Raw genomic sequence first — 16,582 nt, 5'->3', positions numbered from 1 at the left:
AGTAGAACAAAGATGGTTCGGTATCAGAAGATCTACCAATGTAATTTATCCCATTAGAAGGTCCAAGGAGGAAAAAACTATGATCATAGTATAAATTTGAAAACATATTTGATAAACTTCAATATAAACTACAAATTTTGAAAAATTCTTAATAAAACAAAAAAGTGTATGTAGTTCCTTAACATAATTAACATATGTATAATTATATACATATCATGGGTCCAAAACCCACGTCATGACTAAAGATGAAATTCTAGAAACAGAACCACTAAGCTTGGGAACAAAATAAAGATGCACATTTATCACCACTATTATTTTACATTATTCAAAAAGCGTAAGTCAATAAAATTAGAAGAAAGAAGAGAGATACAAATAGAAAAGGGAGAGGCAAAATTATCAGCATTTACAATATAATTAGATAACAAGAAAATCTATAAGGATCATTGGAAGAACAATTATAAACCATAAGAGAATTCTGTATAGTGACTTTCTTGTATGTAAAAACAACCAATTAGAAAACATTATGCCATAAAAGATCCATTTCTAAGACCATAACTAAAATAAAATAGTCTCAATAATAAGTCTAGTAACAAACGTAAAATATTTATATGAAGAACTTTAACAATTTAATAAATCCGTAATAGAAATCTTTAATAAATTAAAGAAGTATCCTATTCCTGGGTATTATAAAATTATCAATTTATCTAAATTAAATGATAAAGGTAATGTAATCTCAATAATACCAACAGAATCTTGCTGCTGTTATTGTTTACAACCAGATAAGTTGATTCTAAATGTCACTTACAAAAATAAAGTATATTAAAATAGCCCAGAACATTCTAAATATTAAAATATTACAAAGTTATAGTAATTAAAACAGGTTGTTTACACTGGCTTCATGAAAAGTAATAAAATAGAAAAAAGTCCAGAAATAGATATGTAAAAATTTAGTACACATAAAACTGCATTTCAAAAAAGCAGAGAAAAGATGGATTATTCTAGCAAGCTGGAAAAATAAAACTAAATTGCTATATAACTCACTTCTCATTTCTAATTGATCAAAGATAAAAATAATGAATTCATTAAAATACTAGACAAAAACAATAGATAAACGTTATCACTTCTAAATGTGAAAGTTATTTCTAAGTAAAATTCAAAATCCCAAAATAATAAAATAACTAAATGTGATGACATAAGATTTGTTTTAATCTACAAAAAAATTCCATAAATCAAAATACAAATAACAAACTACAAAATATATTGGTAGCACATATAATAAAGGGCAAATGTTCTTTCTATAGAAAGAACTCTTACATTTCATCAGAAAAAGAACAATGCAATAGGAAAATGGGCAAAAGACATAAACCAAAAGTTCACAAAATGAAAATACCAACAAGTGGTTTTACCAAAGGAATAAAATACCTAGAAATACATCTAACCATGGAGGTGAAAGATCTCTACAACGAGAATTACAAAACACTGATGAAAGAAATCAGAGATGACACAAGCAAATGGAAAAACATTCCATGCTCATGGATAGAAAGAACCAATATCATTAAAATGGCGATGCTGCCCAAAGCAATTTACAGATTCAATGCTATTCCCATTAAACTACCAACATTGTTTTTCACAGACATAGAAAAAACTATTTTGAAATTGTATGGAACCAAAATGAAGAGCCCACAATAGCCAAAGCAATCCTCAGCAAAAAGAACAAAACCAGAGGCATCACAATACTGGACTTCAAACTATTCTATAAGGCTACAGTAACCAAAACAGCATGGTACTGGTTCAAAAACAGACCAGCGGAACAGAATAGAGAACCCAGAAATAAAGTCACACCCCTACAACCATCTGATCTTTTACAACATCAACAATCACAAGCAATGAGTAAAGGACTCCCTGTTCAATAAATAGTGCTGAGATAACTGCCTAGCTCTATGCAGAAGATTGAAACTGGAGTTCTTCCTTTCACCATATACAAAAATCAACTCAAGATAGATTAAGGACTTAAATGTAAAACCTAAAACTATAAAAACCCTTGAAGAAAACCTAGGAAATACCATTCTGGACATAGGTCCTGGCAAAGATTTCATGATAAAGACTCCAAAAGCAATTGCAACAAAACAAAAATTGACAAATGGGACCTAATTAAACTAAAGAGCTTCTGCACAGCAAAAGAAACTATCAACAGAGTAAACAGACAACCTATGGGATGGGAGAAAATATTTGCAAACGACACATCCAACAAAGGTCTGATATCCAGAATCTATGAGGAACTTAAATGAATTAGGCAAAAAACAACCCCATTAAAAAAATGGGCAAAGAACACGAATAGACACTTCAAAAAAACACATACATGTAGCCAAAAACATACAAAAAGTGCTCAACATCACTATTCATTAAAGAAATACAAATCAAAACCACAATGAGATACCATCTCACACCAGTCAGAATGGTGATTATTAAAAAGTCAAAAATTAACAGATGCTGGTGAGGCTGTGAAGAAAAGAGAACTCTTATATACTGCTGGTGGAAATGTAAATTAGTTCAGCCACTGTGGAAAGTAGTTTGGAGATTTCTCAAAGAGCTTAACATAGTACTCCCATTCGACCCAGTAATCCCATTACTTGGTATATACCCAAAGGAATATAAATTGTTCTACCATAAAAACACATGCATGTGTGTGTCGACTGCAGCACTATTCACAATAGCAAAGACATGGAATCAACTTAGATGCCCCTCAATGGTGGACAGGATAAAGAAAATGCGGTACCTATAAACCATGGACTAATATACAGTCATTAAAAAAAAAAAACACACAACAAAATCATGTCCTTTGCAGCAACATGAATCCAGCTAGAGGCCATTATCCTAACCAAATTAACAGAGAAACAGAAAACCAAATACTGCATGTTCTTACTTATAAGTGGGAGCTAAACATTGAGTACACATGGACTCTAAGAAGGTAACAATAAACACCAGGGTCTACTTGAGGATGGAGGGTAGGAGGAGGGTGAGGATTTCAACAACTACCTATTCGGTACTATGCTCATTACCTGGGTGATAGAATAATCTGTACACCAAACCCCTATGACGTGCAATTTACCCATGTAACAAACCTATACAGGTACCCCCTGAACCTAAAAGTTGGAAGGAAAAATGGCTTTTAATCCATAAGAAGATGTTCAACTTTACTCATAATTAAAAAACAAAATTAGGCCAGGCGCAGTGGCTCATGCCTGTAATCCCAGCACTTTGGGAGGCAGAGGCAGGTGGACAACCTGAGGTCAGGAGTTCAAGACCAGCCTGGCCAACATGGTAAAACCCTGTCTCTACTAAAAATACAAAAAGTAACTGGACATCATAGCTCACACCTGTAATCCCAGCTACTTGGGAGGCTGAGGCACAAGAATCGCTTGAACTCGAGAGGCAGAGGTTGCAGTGAGCCAATATCGTGTAACTGCACTCCAGCCTGGGCAACAGAGTGAGATTGTGTCTTTAAAATAATAATAATAATAATAATAAATATATATATACACACATAGAGAGAGAGAGAGTGACAGAGTAAAATGATATTCCATCTTTATCCAACTCGCAAAAATCAAAAAGTTTAAAGATACAGTGCTCTGGAGTGAAAGTGGGATTTAAGAACTCTCACATAGCACTAATAGAAGTATAAATTGGTTAACCGCCTTTAGATTTTTGCCAAACTCCATTTGGCAATATCTATCAAATGGAGTTTGGCAATATCTATTAAAATTAGAACTATACTTGCTCTTTCACCCAGCAATTTTACTTCTAAAAATATATACATGTGGGAAAGACATATGTAAAAAAAAAAAAAAAAAGATCAGTGCACCACTGTCTTGTAAGAACAATATGAAGGAACAAACAAAAACGAAGGGAAAACTTACATGTACATCAGCAAGGGATGGTTACATAATGAATGGTTCACTCATACAATGGAATACTGAGCAACCAGTAAAAGGAACGCAGATGTGTCTAAGTTCATCTCTTAAATACATTAAGTGAAAAAGTCCACAGTGCAGAAGAGTTTAATAACATGCTTTTATTTATATGAAAAGGAAGCTAGAATCACACAGATATATTTGCACATGCTTAAAATATTGCTCAAAAGATGCAACAGAAAATGGATAATGACAGTTACTTCTGGGGAGGTGTTTTAGAGATCCTGAGTAGAAGATAATTTAAGTTTTTAATTGAGTATTTTTTATGCTGTTTGAAATGTTTAGTTTGAGCATTTTAAGTTATAAAAAGTAATACATCCTTCATTTTGCTTTCAGATTTATGGCACTAAAGATCAATTTTTCTTTTTCAATAATAAACTATTTTCTTTTTAACACAATAAAATAATTTATTATTTCTTATACAACACTTAAAAATGTATAGAAAACTCAAAATGTTCTAAGAAATGAACTTTAAAATTCTTTTCTATAAAAATGTGGATACTTAGACTGTGAAGCACAATTCTAACAGTCTAACCACAGGTGTTTAACACCTAGCACAGTGGCTAGCAGGGTAAGCAAACACTGTATAAATCCTTGTTGAAGGAGATAAAGAAAAAAATGGACTGGATAAAACTAAACATACTTCCCAACGCTAGTCTTCAAATATGAGCAACAATTTACTGGGTGTGCCAAAGGTTTAGAAACTTTCCAGCCACCCTCAGAACAACTACAGAGGCAGACAGACTGGTCAGAGTAGTTTCCTGACATACTCTTTCCCAAACAATCACCACTTTTGTCTTTCCAATCCTAGCTTGTTGATCAGTACACTTTTTCTTCAACCTCCCCTCCTTCAACCTTCCCTTAAGTAAGGTTTATCTGGGACAGATAAAACTACTTTCCTTTCAACTAACCAACTGACCATTGATTTATACAAAATTCAGTGCTTATGGAGCATAACAAGGAATGTTGAGATAAATTAATGTTTGACAGAGTGATTACATAGGAAATGGGTTCGTCTTTGAGTGAGAGAGCATGCAGGGAGAGAAAAACAAAACCATTTTTTAAAAAGACATTTAATAAGTATTAAGTCCAGCCTTTTGTAGATTGTTGAACGCACAAGGTAAACTTTCAAGCCTATAAATTTTTCCCTGTTTTACTGCAAAAACAGAGTATGGGTAACCTGACCTCATTTTACACTGTGTGGCTTTTTTTCTTTCCATTTTCTCTTTCAACAGTGAGTGCTATCTAATATCCATTAAAGCTCTAGTTTTCTGCAAGATACTCTTATTCCTGATTAACTATTCATATGGTAGAAGATGATTTGCTTGTCTCTTTACAACTTTTCCAGTCCACTATCAATATCAAGTCACATTCCAAAAACCACATAACTCTAGTAAATGATACTATATGTGAATGAAACAGTATGGTAGATTAGAACAGTATTAAACTATTTTAAAAATGCAGTGAAAATATATACACATATAGGTATCTGTATATATCTGTGAATACAGATAGGTATGCTTTTTTTAAAAGCAAGTATAGCATTATGAAGTACATTAAAATTATTAAATAGATACAAGTTAACCTAGAAGAATGAAAACATCATAGAACTTTCAAAGATGTTAAAACCATTATTAGGTTCAGCCAATAGTGAAATCTAACATGTTTAAGTAACAATTCACATACATTATATTCTTTTTAGATACTTGTAACCTAAAATGAATATAGGATTCTCTTCAAAATCACTTTTTTGGTATCTTCAAAAATCTTACTACTAGAGTCATCTCTTCTAACTATCAGATATTTCTTTAGTTCAATACCTGATTCCTTAGAATATAGTTCTAAGTCAGGCATCCCTACATAATTACAAGGAGCCTTTGGGAAACTCAGGACACAATGCAGAAAGCTGAGATTCAATAGAGAAATAGAGAGGCATTTAACACCCAGACGGGGAACATGGTAACTACTTACTTTTGCTAGTGAATCAAGTCAACCTAGAATTTTTTTTCTTTAAACCACAGAATTTTGATACCTCCAATATTTAATTTCTATCGATAGGACATGATAAATGTCATTCTTTTCCTGAGAATCATTTTTTTTAATGTGCTAGTATAATTGCAGGAGGCAGCATCATCATGATGAAACAACGTTGCCTGAAAAGATGCAGATGTGACTTTGGAAGCCACTGGGTCCTGAAGCCTTTCTATAAAAGCCACTCAAAGGAGGAAGTCTTTTGAAGGATTGTGGCCTTCTTTGATAATAAACAGATCCAGGTCTTGAAGCATGGACATTTCTATAGTCGCTCAGAAGTTCCACTGGTCCATGAAGAGGGTGAAGTAATTTTTAAGAAAGATCACTGGGAGTTTTTCTTAGCAATCACCACTTTGAAAGGCAAAAATTTTAAAGCTTTTCATCAACTTCAAACAGTCTTAAAATAAAGAATAACACAGTTCAATAAACAAGCATTTCTGAAGTATTTAAAAACTGAGTAAAGAATTAAGTAGGTTATAGAGTTAGGCATTTTTAAAAAATCTGAAACATAAACCCTATAAAGTTAAAGGATGACAAATAACTCTTTTTTTTTTTTACTTGACAACATTTCTAAGCTCTATGCATTCAAAAAAATTTTTCAGCTAGCATATATCACTTTGCAATAATAAAAACAAAGATTCAAAATAGTTTTAAATTATAAATGAGGTTTTTTAAGAAAGTCAATCATGTTAGTTTAGGAACAACCAATTCCAGTCCTTCAGAAATAAGTTAAGTATGAACACATTTTATGCATTTTTTTTCAAAAAACTAATTAGTGTAAGAAACAAATAAATCTAAACCTTTCCACATAGCCCAGAAGAATTTACTTCTCTATTCATTAAACATTTAAAGCAGGCCGGGCGCGGTGGCTCAAGCCTGTAATCCCAGCACTTTGGGAGGCCGAGGCGGGTGGATCACGAGGTCAGGAGATCGAGACCATCCTGGCTAACATGGTGAAACCCCGTCTCTACTAAAAATACAAAAAAAAAACTAGCCGGGCGTGGTGGCGGGCGCCTGTAGTCCCAGCTACTCGGAGGCTGAGGCGGGAGAATGGCGTGAACCCGGGAGGTGGAGCTTGCAGTGAGACGAGATCGCGCCACTGCACTCCAGCCTGGGCGACAGAGCGAGACTCCGTCTCAAAAAAAAAAAAAAAAAAAAAAAAAAAAAACATTTAAAGCACAGGCCAACTTTGTCACATAGTCAGAAATCTGCACAATGCTCAGTTTTCTGTTGTTCATAAGCACTGAAACTTTCATAAGTGACTGTGAGTAACACACTGTCATTTTATGTCCTATAACAATTTTAGTCAACATGGTATTGGTGGTAGTGCTGAAAACTGCAACTCCCCATCAACCTCAGAACAGAAGGTGAACATGACAAACCTATACACAAAAGGTCAAACAACTGTCATGACACTCAGCGGAAGACAGGTTTCTATGTAATAGAGACAATCATGACAACATTTATTTGGCAAAACAAGACAAACAGAATAGGGAGAGTGACTGCTAACAGACACAGGGTTTCTTCTTGGAGTGAAGAGAATGCTCTAGAAGTAGACAGTGGTGACGGCCATACAGCCTTATGACTATATTAAAAACCAGCGAGTCGTACACTTTCAAGGGGTGAATTTTATGTATGTAAATTATATCTCAATTTTTTAAAAAAACCAAGTAAATAAATCTTAAGGAACAAAACACTGGCCAAAAGTGAGTAATGACATTCTTAAATACATATACAATATTTTAGCAGAGCCATTGCTGGGCACAGGAAGTTAAACAAGACACATAGGTACAGCTCATGTCCAGGGTGTTTCAGAATGAACGTGTTCTGCACTTTGGTTTCAAAAAGAAGATATATAAAGGGCCTAAGCTCAACCCCCATATTTTTAGGCTTCCTCTGAGAAGTTGCCTTCTGAAAAAACACCACTGGTTTTCTAAATATGTGCAGACAAAAGCAGGGTAAACACACTGTAGTCCATTACTTCTAGAAATTGCGGGTCCTTCAGCCTAATCATCTCATCCTATTGTGGGAAATGAGTGCACCCAGCATTGTGCAGCCTTCCTCCACCACAGGATTTCTTTCATGTGCCCTGAGCTCTTTTGAATGTGAAATGCTTTTAGAGGGGACATTTAAGAGGTCTGTGCAGCTGGGCCATTTTCCTTTTCTTTTAATACAGTGGACAACTTTTTGGTTTCCATGGACTTCTATAGTATATACAAATAAAAGCAAAGAACACCTCACCTATTTGGAGAGGGAGATCTACAAGATCACTCAGTCTATCCATGTCTAAATGTAACAATCTGCAGGACTGAAATCCCTTTCCAGGAGACATGCTTTTAAAGCCAAAGAAAATAAAAGCATATAATAAGGTCATCCCTAAGCTACATCTGTCACCCATAGCTATTAAGAGTTTACAAAAAGCCATGAGTGGCTCTATCACAAAAAGAAAAACCATTCTTTTCCTAAAAAAGAAGGGATACTGACCACAGTAGAACATGAGTGGCTTTCTGGGGTACTACTGGTAATGTTCCATTGGTGAAAATTCATTAAGTTAGAGAATACCAATGTATACCTGTAAATATGTGTACTTCCATAGAAAGTAAAAAATAAATAAAAGGGAAACAGAGTTGCTAAATGAAGAGTAAAGACTTCATTAGTTTCTTCACTAAAATAAAACATCAAGTTAAAGAGAACAATGATGATGACAGCTAACTCTTAAAGCACCGCAATGCCAGGCACTATACTAAACCTTTTACATACATTTTATCTTAAAACAAAATAATATATCCTTATATTTCAAAACAGAACTGAACAATGTGTTTCCTAAAAATATGTCTGTCTACTAGCCAACATCTGCCTGACAGGAACTGGTACAACCTGATGGTCAGTCCCACCATAAACTATTGAGTCTAAATCTCCTATGCTATCCAGTAGGAAAGAAAGGCACATTCTTCCACCTTGACACACCCACATCCTGCGGATGAATAGAGTTCAAAAGGAATCAAACTCCATGCTATTCTTTACTTCTGCTCCACTTTCTCATCAACAAGGGTACTGTCATGAAAGCTGAACTAGAGTAATAGCTATTTCCCTTCCTCACCACTCCATGCACTCAAGCAGCTGTTTAGTAGCCTTTTATAATTCCACAGAAGTCTGGCTGGGCCTGTAATTCCTTAAGCACATTTCTGAATACGGATCCAATGGAGTCTTTGCCAGGTACAAGTAGGAAGTGAAAGAATGACCACTTTCCTTTTTGCATTCTAAAGACTTCTTAAGACCGGTTCCCACTAATTTTTCAGGGGCTGATGAAATTTTGTTATAATGGCATTATATTATAACAAACTATCTGCTACTAAAATGTAAATACCTATAGATCATTTATCAAGCACTTTCTATTTGCTAGATGCTGAGGGGCTCCTTACATCCTTTGTCTCAAATTAATCCTAAAAATAGCTTTAGCCAGGCATGGTGGCATGTGCTTGTAGTCCCAGCTACTCAGGAGGCTGAGGTGGAAGGATCACTTGCCCAGGAGTTTGAGGCTGCAGTGGGCAGTGATCATGCCTCTGTACCACAGCCTGGGCAATGCAGGAATGAGACCCAGTATCAAAAAAAAAAAAAAAAAAAAAAAACTAACATTTATGAGTGCCTACTATGTGCCAAGCACCACTTTAAGTACTTTACACGTATGAATTCATTTAATGTCTTAACAGTTCTGGGAGGTATATACTAAAAATATCATTCTCATTTTTTCAGATGAAGAAACTCAGGCCTAGAAAACTTGAAAAATTTGCCAAAGGGCATGTAACTAAAAGGTAACAGAGGCCGGGCGCAGTGGATCACGCCTGTAATCCCAGCACTTTGGGAGGCCCAGACGGGCGGATCACCTGAGGTCAGGAGTTCGAGACCAACCTGGTCAACATGGTGAAACTCCATCTCTACTAAAAAAAAAAATACAAAAATTATCAGGGCATAATGACGGGTACCTGTAATCGCAGCTACTAGGGAGGCAGAGGCAGGAGAATCGCTTGAACCCGGGAGGCGGAGGTTGCAGTGAGTCGAGATCGCGCCACTGCACTCAAGCCTGGGCAACAGAACAAGACCCTGTCTCAAAAAAAAAAAAAAAAAGTAGCAGAGTGAAGGTTAGAAGCCAGGCAATTAGGTATGGGAGTCCACATCATTAACCACTGCACTCCACTGCCCCTCACCACTCAGTGAAGCAGATATTATCCCCCTAGCAAAGAAGAAGACACTAAGTTCAGAGTGTAGAAGTCACTTGCTCAAATTCAGACAGCTAGTAACGGATGGGCCTTGATTCAAATCCAGATATACAGGATTTCAATGCCCATACTATTTCTATCCCCTTCTCTGCCTTCTGGAGTCAGTGATAAAGCAGAACTGACACCTAGCTTCTCCACAGTAAACTGAGAATTGAAAGGAAGCCATTTAAGTCACATTCTCCCAACACCACCTCTTTCTCTCTGTGCTTCAAGATCTTTGTCTAATGACATTTGCTTTTTTCAGCGTTTACATAGGGTTTTTTTTTTTACAGCAGAAAGCAGCAAAAAAAAAAAAGAATATGTAATAACAGGAATACATTAACTATCAATGACTATAACACAAAATAAAACCAGGGAAAACAAAGCATTTTTAGACTGTTTACTGTAGGTTTTCTACAGTAAACTGAGTCCTCTTATTATGGATTATGCATAAAAAGGTAAAAAAAGAAATAGTTTTTCGTACCATATTCTTTACCAACCACAGTTTTCACCAAGCACTTAGAATGAGTTTGAGAGAGCTTCTGGGCTCAAAGTCTTTAAAATTCTCAAGATAGGTTTTCTGCGAAATACTGCTTTTCCTGGGTTGCATAGGGCTGTCCTGTGTACTGTAGGATATTTAGTAGCATTTCTGGCCTCTACACATTGGACACCAGTAGGACAACTTTCCCCCATGCTCTCCACAGCTGTGACAACCCATATGTCTTGAAACATTATCAAAAATCCCCTTGTGAGGGCAAATGAACCCATGTTGAGAACCACTGGGACAGGTCTCCAGTTCTAACAATTCAAGTTATTCTATCTTAATCTCATCTGTACTTGTTGCTTCATGAACATTCCTATTTGTTTTGCATATTCAGACAGGGACCACATTTGTATTTTTATCTCTTCCACAGCCGCAAGTAATTCAGTGTGTTTAGATTGGCTCAACATAATGTCAAGTACCCAGATGCTGCTTAAAAAAAACAATGAGGACTTTGAACAAAGGGTACACAGGAGTTCCTTGTACTAGTCTTGCAACTTTCTTGTAAGTTTGAAATTATATCAATATAAAAAGTTACAAAAATATATTAGAAATATACGAGAAAGTATTAGCAAATAATCTATCTTATAAGAGATTAATATCCAGACTACATAAAGAACTACCACTCAACAGTGAAAAAAAATTATTTTAAAATGGGCAAAAAACTTAAATAATATTTCTCCAAAGATGACATACAGAAAGCCAATAAGCATATAAAATGATGGTTAACAAGCAGATAAAAATGTTCAGCTGCACAAATCATTAGAGAAAATGCGAATGAAAACCACAATGAGCTATCACAGCCATTAAAAAATGGCTGCTCTCAGAAAATTATAAAATATCAAGTATTGCCAAGGATGTTGAGAAACTGGAACCTTTGTGCACTGTTGGCAGGAGTGTAAAATGGTACAACTACTATGGAAAACAGCATGGCAGTTTCTCAAAATTAAAAATAGAACTACCACATGATCCAGCAATCCTACTTCTAGGTATAAATATATATATCCAAAAGAATTGAAAGTAGTATCTCAAATACATATTTGCACACCCACTTTCCTAGTACTATTCACAATAGCCAAGAAGTATAAGCAACTCAAATATCAATCAATGAATGAATGGATAAACAAAATGTGATATATACACACAATGGAATATTATTTGGCCTTAAAAACGAAAGAAATCCTGTCACATGTTACAAGATAGATGAATCTTTAGGATATTATACCAAGTGAAATAATCCAGTCACAAAAAAGACAGATACTGAATGATTCCACTTATATGCAGTGGTAGTCAAATTCACAAAATCAGAAACTAGAATAATGATTATCAGGGGGCTACAGGTAGGAAGAAATGGGGAGTTGTTTAACAGGTAGAGAGTTGCAGTTCTCCAAGATAAAAAACTTCTAGATAGCTATTGCATAACAATGTGAACATATATAACACTACTGAACTGCACACTTAAAAATGGTTATAGTGATAAATTTTGTTACATGATTTTTACCACAATTAAAAAAGAGCACATATCAAAAAATATGTATTTAATTTTTTTACCTAGATAAGGTCTTGCTCTATCACCCAGGCTGGAGTGCAGTGGTGTCATCATGGCTCACTGCAACATCGAACTCCTGGGCTCAAGCAACCTCAGCATCATCCTCACAAGTAGCTGGGACTACAGGTGTGCACCACCATGCCTATATTTAATTTTTTGTAGGGATGAGGTCTCACTCTGATGCTCAGGCTGGTCTTGAACTCCTGGCTTCAAGCAATCTTCCCACTTTGGCCTTCCAAAGTGCTACGGTTACAGGCATGAGCCACCATGCCCAGCAGAAATTATTTAGCTTAAACTTTCATACTAGAAAAAATGGAAAGGTTAACAAAGACCCTTCATAGTATTAATCTTCTCTGATTCCATGATGAGATTAATCTGACAAACATTTATAGGGTATCCACTCTATAAAAGCCACCAAGGGCTGGGCATGGTGGCTCACGCCTGTAATATCAGCACTTTGGGAGGCAAAGGTGGGTGGATCATGAGGTCAGAAGTTCAAGACCAGCCTGACCGACATGGTGAAACCCTGTCTCTACTAAAAATACAAAAATTATCTGAGCATGGTGGCGTGCGTCTGTAGTCCCAGTTACTCAGGAGGCTGACGCAGGAGAATCGTTTGAACACAGAGGTAGAGGTTGCAGTGAGCCGAGATCATGCCACTGAACTATAGCCTGGGTGACAGAGTGAGACTCCATCTCAGGAAAAAAAAAAAAAAAAAGCCACCAAGGTAGTACAGTATCTCTGAAAGTGGACATACAGTAAGTAAACCATAAAATCATAGGCATGATAAAAGTCTAAATATTCACAGCCATAACTCCTCCTCAATTTAAGGAAGGCAAAAATGTTTTTCAGTTTAGATTCAACACTGTCAAGGGAAGTTTAACCTAATCCTTAAGGGAACATCATATTTTCATCCTATGAGACCATCTTTCTCTAGTATGGTGATTAGTAATAACTGCATGAGTAAACACACATACACACACACACACACACAAAGCAACTTCTGTTTCCCATGGTTGGAAGAGCTAAGAGGTAGCTGCTAGTGTTAGGTGTTAAGAACTGAGTTACTCTCATTTTCAATATGATTCATAAAGCTCCCCAAAGTAGAAAATGTGCATTTTGTACATGAGAATTCTACTATTTCCTCATAATCAACATTTTCTAAACTGTCATTCCTTTAACTTAATAGTTAATGTAGAAGAAACAAATATATACATATATATAAAGCGAGAGAGAGATGAAATCAGGTAAAATCAGATAAAGGTGATAATTTTTATTTCTTTCTAAGGTATTCCCACACTATTAGTAAGCTCTTTTCTGTTCTGCCATGCAACTTGCCTAATGATGGTCTTCCTTGAGTACAAACCAAGAATGTTTGAGTTCTAAATCTCAAGTCTATAAATCACTGTTTCTGCCCCCTAGGAAGTTGATATGGTTCATTTACACTTCCCCACTTTTTGATATTCACTAAATACTACGTTTAATTTTATTTTGCATGATCCTTTGGGGAAGAGAAACTATAGACTGAACTTTTGAGGATGTGTTCTTGCACTTATGTTTGAAAATTGAGGCATGTGTAATGTACTGTAATCTATAACACTCCCAACCAAATAATTGAACCACCTTTTCAATGGCAGGCTGAGTTAAATCTGAGAGTATTGCCTAGCTTCCTCTGAGGAGCCAGCCCCCAATTCTCAAACCTCTTACCTCACACCAGAAATAGAGTTACCTGTCAAAATGATGAAAACCACTTGCCTAGGATGACCTTCAGAATCCTATATGCATATTTAATCTATATTTTTCCTGGTCATTAGTTAAAGGGCTTTTGGATAGACCATACATTGCAGGAGCTGTGAGGGGTAATAAGAAAAACAAAGAGAATAAATATGAGTGAACGGTATAAATAAATTATCTCCTCAACTTAATTCCATTCCCATAACCTTGAAATATTTCCCACAGATCATCTACAATGCTAGAAACTGAGTGCTAATGGTGTAACCCCTATATGAATGCCTTAACAAACCAGGCCTATTGGCACACAGCAAAGGAGAGCATGGGACCAGAACAGGATAGCTTTTGGAATCAGACAGACATGGGAAATACTGTAATCTCAGCTCTTCCATTTAGCCGTTGTGTAACCCTGGGCACACAGTAGTCTGAGCTTCAGTTTCCCCAACTGTAAAATGGGGATAACAACCGCTGCCTCAAACGCCATGAGGATTTTGTGAGGTACCACTACAAGTACCTGACATGTTATAGACACCCCTTTGATTTCCCACAGATATAAGTGACAGCAAATGCAATCAGACAGCTTGGTATTCCGTTTTCATTTGTTAGACATCATTATTTTTAGAATTATTGCAAGGTATCATTATCACTGGAACACAATAGACATGTGAAACTCAAGAAAGGTGAACCCTGGTTGGAGAGGAAAAGTACATTAAAAACAAACAACAACACAAAATGTTTGATTGCCTATAACAAATCATAAATTCAAAGGAGAGAGCTGACATGACCAAGCAAGATTTTATGGAAGAGCAGGAAATTGAGGGGAGCCTTGAAATAAGGACAAGACATCCTCTTCCCCATGGCTATGTGTTAACAAAGCGGCAGCGGGCATGTGTATCCATCAGGTATTCAGTGAACAATAGAGACTATTTTTGTTGTAGTGCAGACTTTTGCATAGGCAAACAACAGAAGGTAAGATTGAATCAGATAAAGGAGCCAGGGATACTATTATGAGAATCCAAAATTTCAGAGAAATAAATCATGGTTGCTGGAAATCAGAGGTTTTTTTTAAAAAAAGAAACAATATATAATCCAGTTGGTTTATTAATAGAAGATTGATCTATCAGAGACATCACTGAGTGGATTGAAGAAGAGAGATGCCAAGTGAGGAGGCCACTGTCACAATCCTAGCGTAAAGTGTTGAAAGCCTGAATTAGCATGGTGGCAGTACCATCTTTATGGCATGTCTCCATAAAGATGGAGACAGGAGTGACAGGCATAGAAATGCTCACAGACTTGCATGAAGAAGGAAGAAGGAAAAGATGACACAGCAGCTTCAGGAGTGGCGGACTGAGAGAATGAAGGCACCACCATGAGAAGAAAAGACAACTCTGGAGAGGAAATTAATCTAGGGACAAAAGAGGCAAATTTGGTTTCAGGCAGGTTGTTATCAATGTGACATCCAGAAAGAAAATGGTAAAGTCAGCATGTAAAGATGTGGGCTATTGATAGGAAGGGGAGTCCTGTGCTCAGAAAGGATGGCTGAATCCATAGAAGTTGCAAAGATTCTGACGCAAAGTAACAAAATGAGACCAACACACTGAGCACAGCCCTCCTTGAAACCCAGGCTCATGAAGGAAGTGAAGCCCTCCTAGAAGTCAAAGAAGGAGCAGAGAAACATAGGTGGTGTCATTAAAACCAAGGAGGTGAGTCTCTGGAAGAGAGGTGGTCAAGAAAGTAAGATCCAACAAAAAATCAAAGATGAGAGCTGAAAATAGGCTCACATATGACAAGTATGAGTCTCCTAGAGATCTCCAAAAACTCAAGTCCGAGAAAGTATCAGATGGAAAAAGGAAATGAGGTAAGTAGGAAGAAAGCAGACACCGTGTAAATAGTCCATGCTTCCCTCGGCACTTTTCTAAGAGAAGTCTCTTTCAGATTTTTAACCTGGAATGTAAGAAAACAAGGCTTTAAGAAATCAGGAGAATCTGAAAATACACACTGACGGCAGTGGCACAGGCCCTAATCTTTCTTTTCTGCCCTCCTTGTTTCCATCTGATTTCCTGGTTACCCCACACAACGTCTCTCCACACTTATTTCTAGGCTGTACTTCTCAGCCTCTTTCCTCGCAGTAAGAGAGACTCAGGCCAATCACCCCTTTCCCTTTTGCCTTTTTTTCTCTCTTTTCACTCATATTATAGGGGCAAGGACAAAAGTCAGATTTTACAAGATAATCACAATTTGATAACTGTTCCTCTCTATCTCTTCAAAAGAGGGGCATCTTCCAAAATATACATGAAAATATGCTCAACATCATTAGTTATGAGGAAAATGCAAACTAAAACCACATTGAGATACTGCTTCACACCTTCTACGATGGCTAAAATTAAAAAGATTAGTGAGGATGTGGAACATCTGGAAAACCATTTTGGAAAACAGTTGAGCAGTTTCTTAAGAAGTTAACATACACCTACCACATAATCCAGCCATTCTTCTGCTAGGTATT

General features: G+C 36.3%; 1 protein-coding gene across 2 annotated transcripts in view; it reads right to left on the bottom strand.

Annotated features, from left to right (window-relative positions):
* Positions 1-16,582, bottom strand: part of PPM1L (protein phosphatase, Mg2+/Mn2+ dependent 1L) — a 309,827-nt gene that overhangs the window by 275,727 nt on the left and 17,518 nt on the right. The gene's annotated exons all lie outside the window — the stretch shown is intronic.

The sequence above is a fragment of the Macaca thibetana genome, chromosome 2, assembly GCF_024542745.1.
Source record: "Macaca thibetana thibetana isolate TM-01 chromosome 2, ASM2454274v1, whole genome shotgun sequence".
Classification (NCBI taxonomy): domain Eukaryota; kingdom Metazoa; phylum Chordata; class Mammalia; order Primates; family Cercopithecidae; genus Macaca; species Macaca thibetana.
Note: the sequence above shows the minus strand (reverse complement) of the source record. Positions and strands in the feature narration are given on the sequence as shown.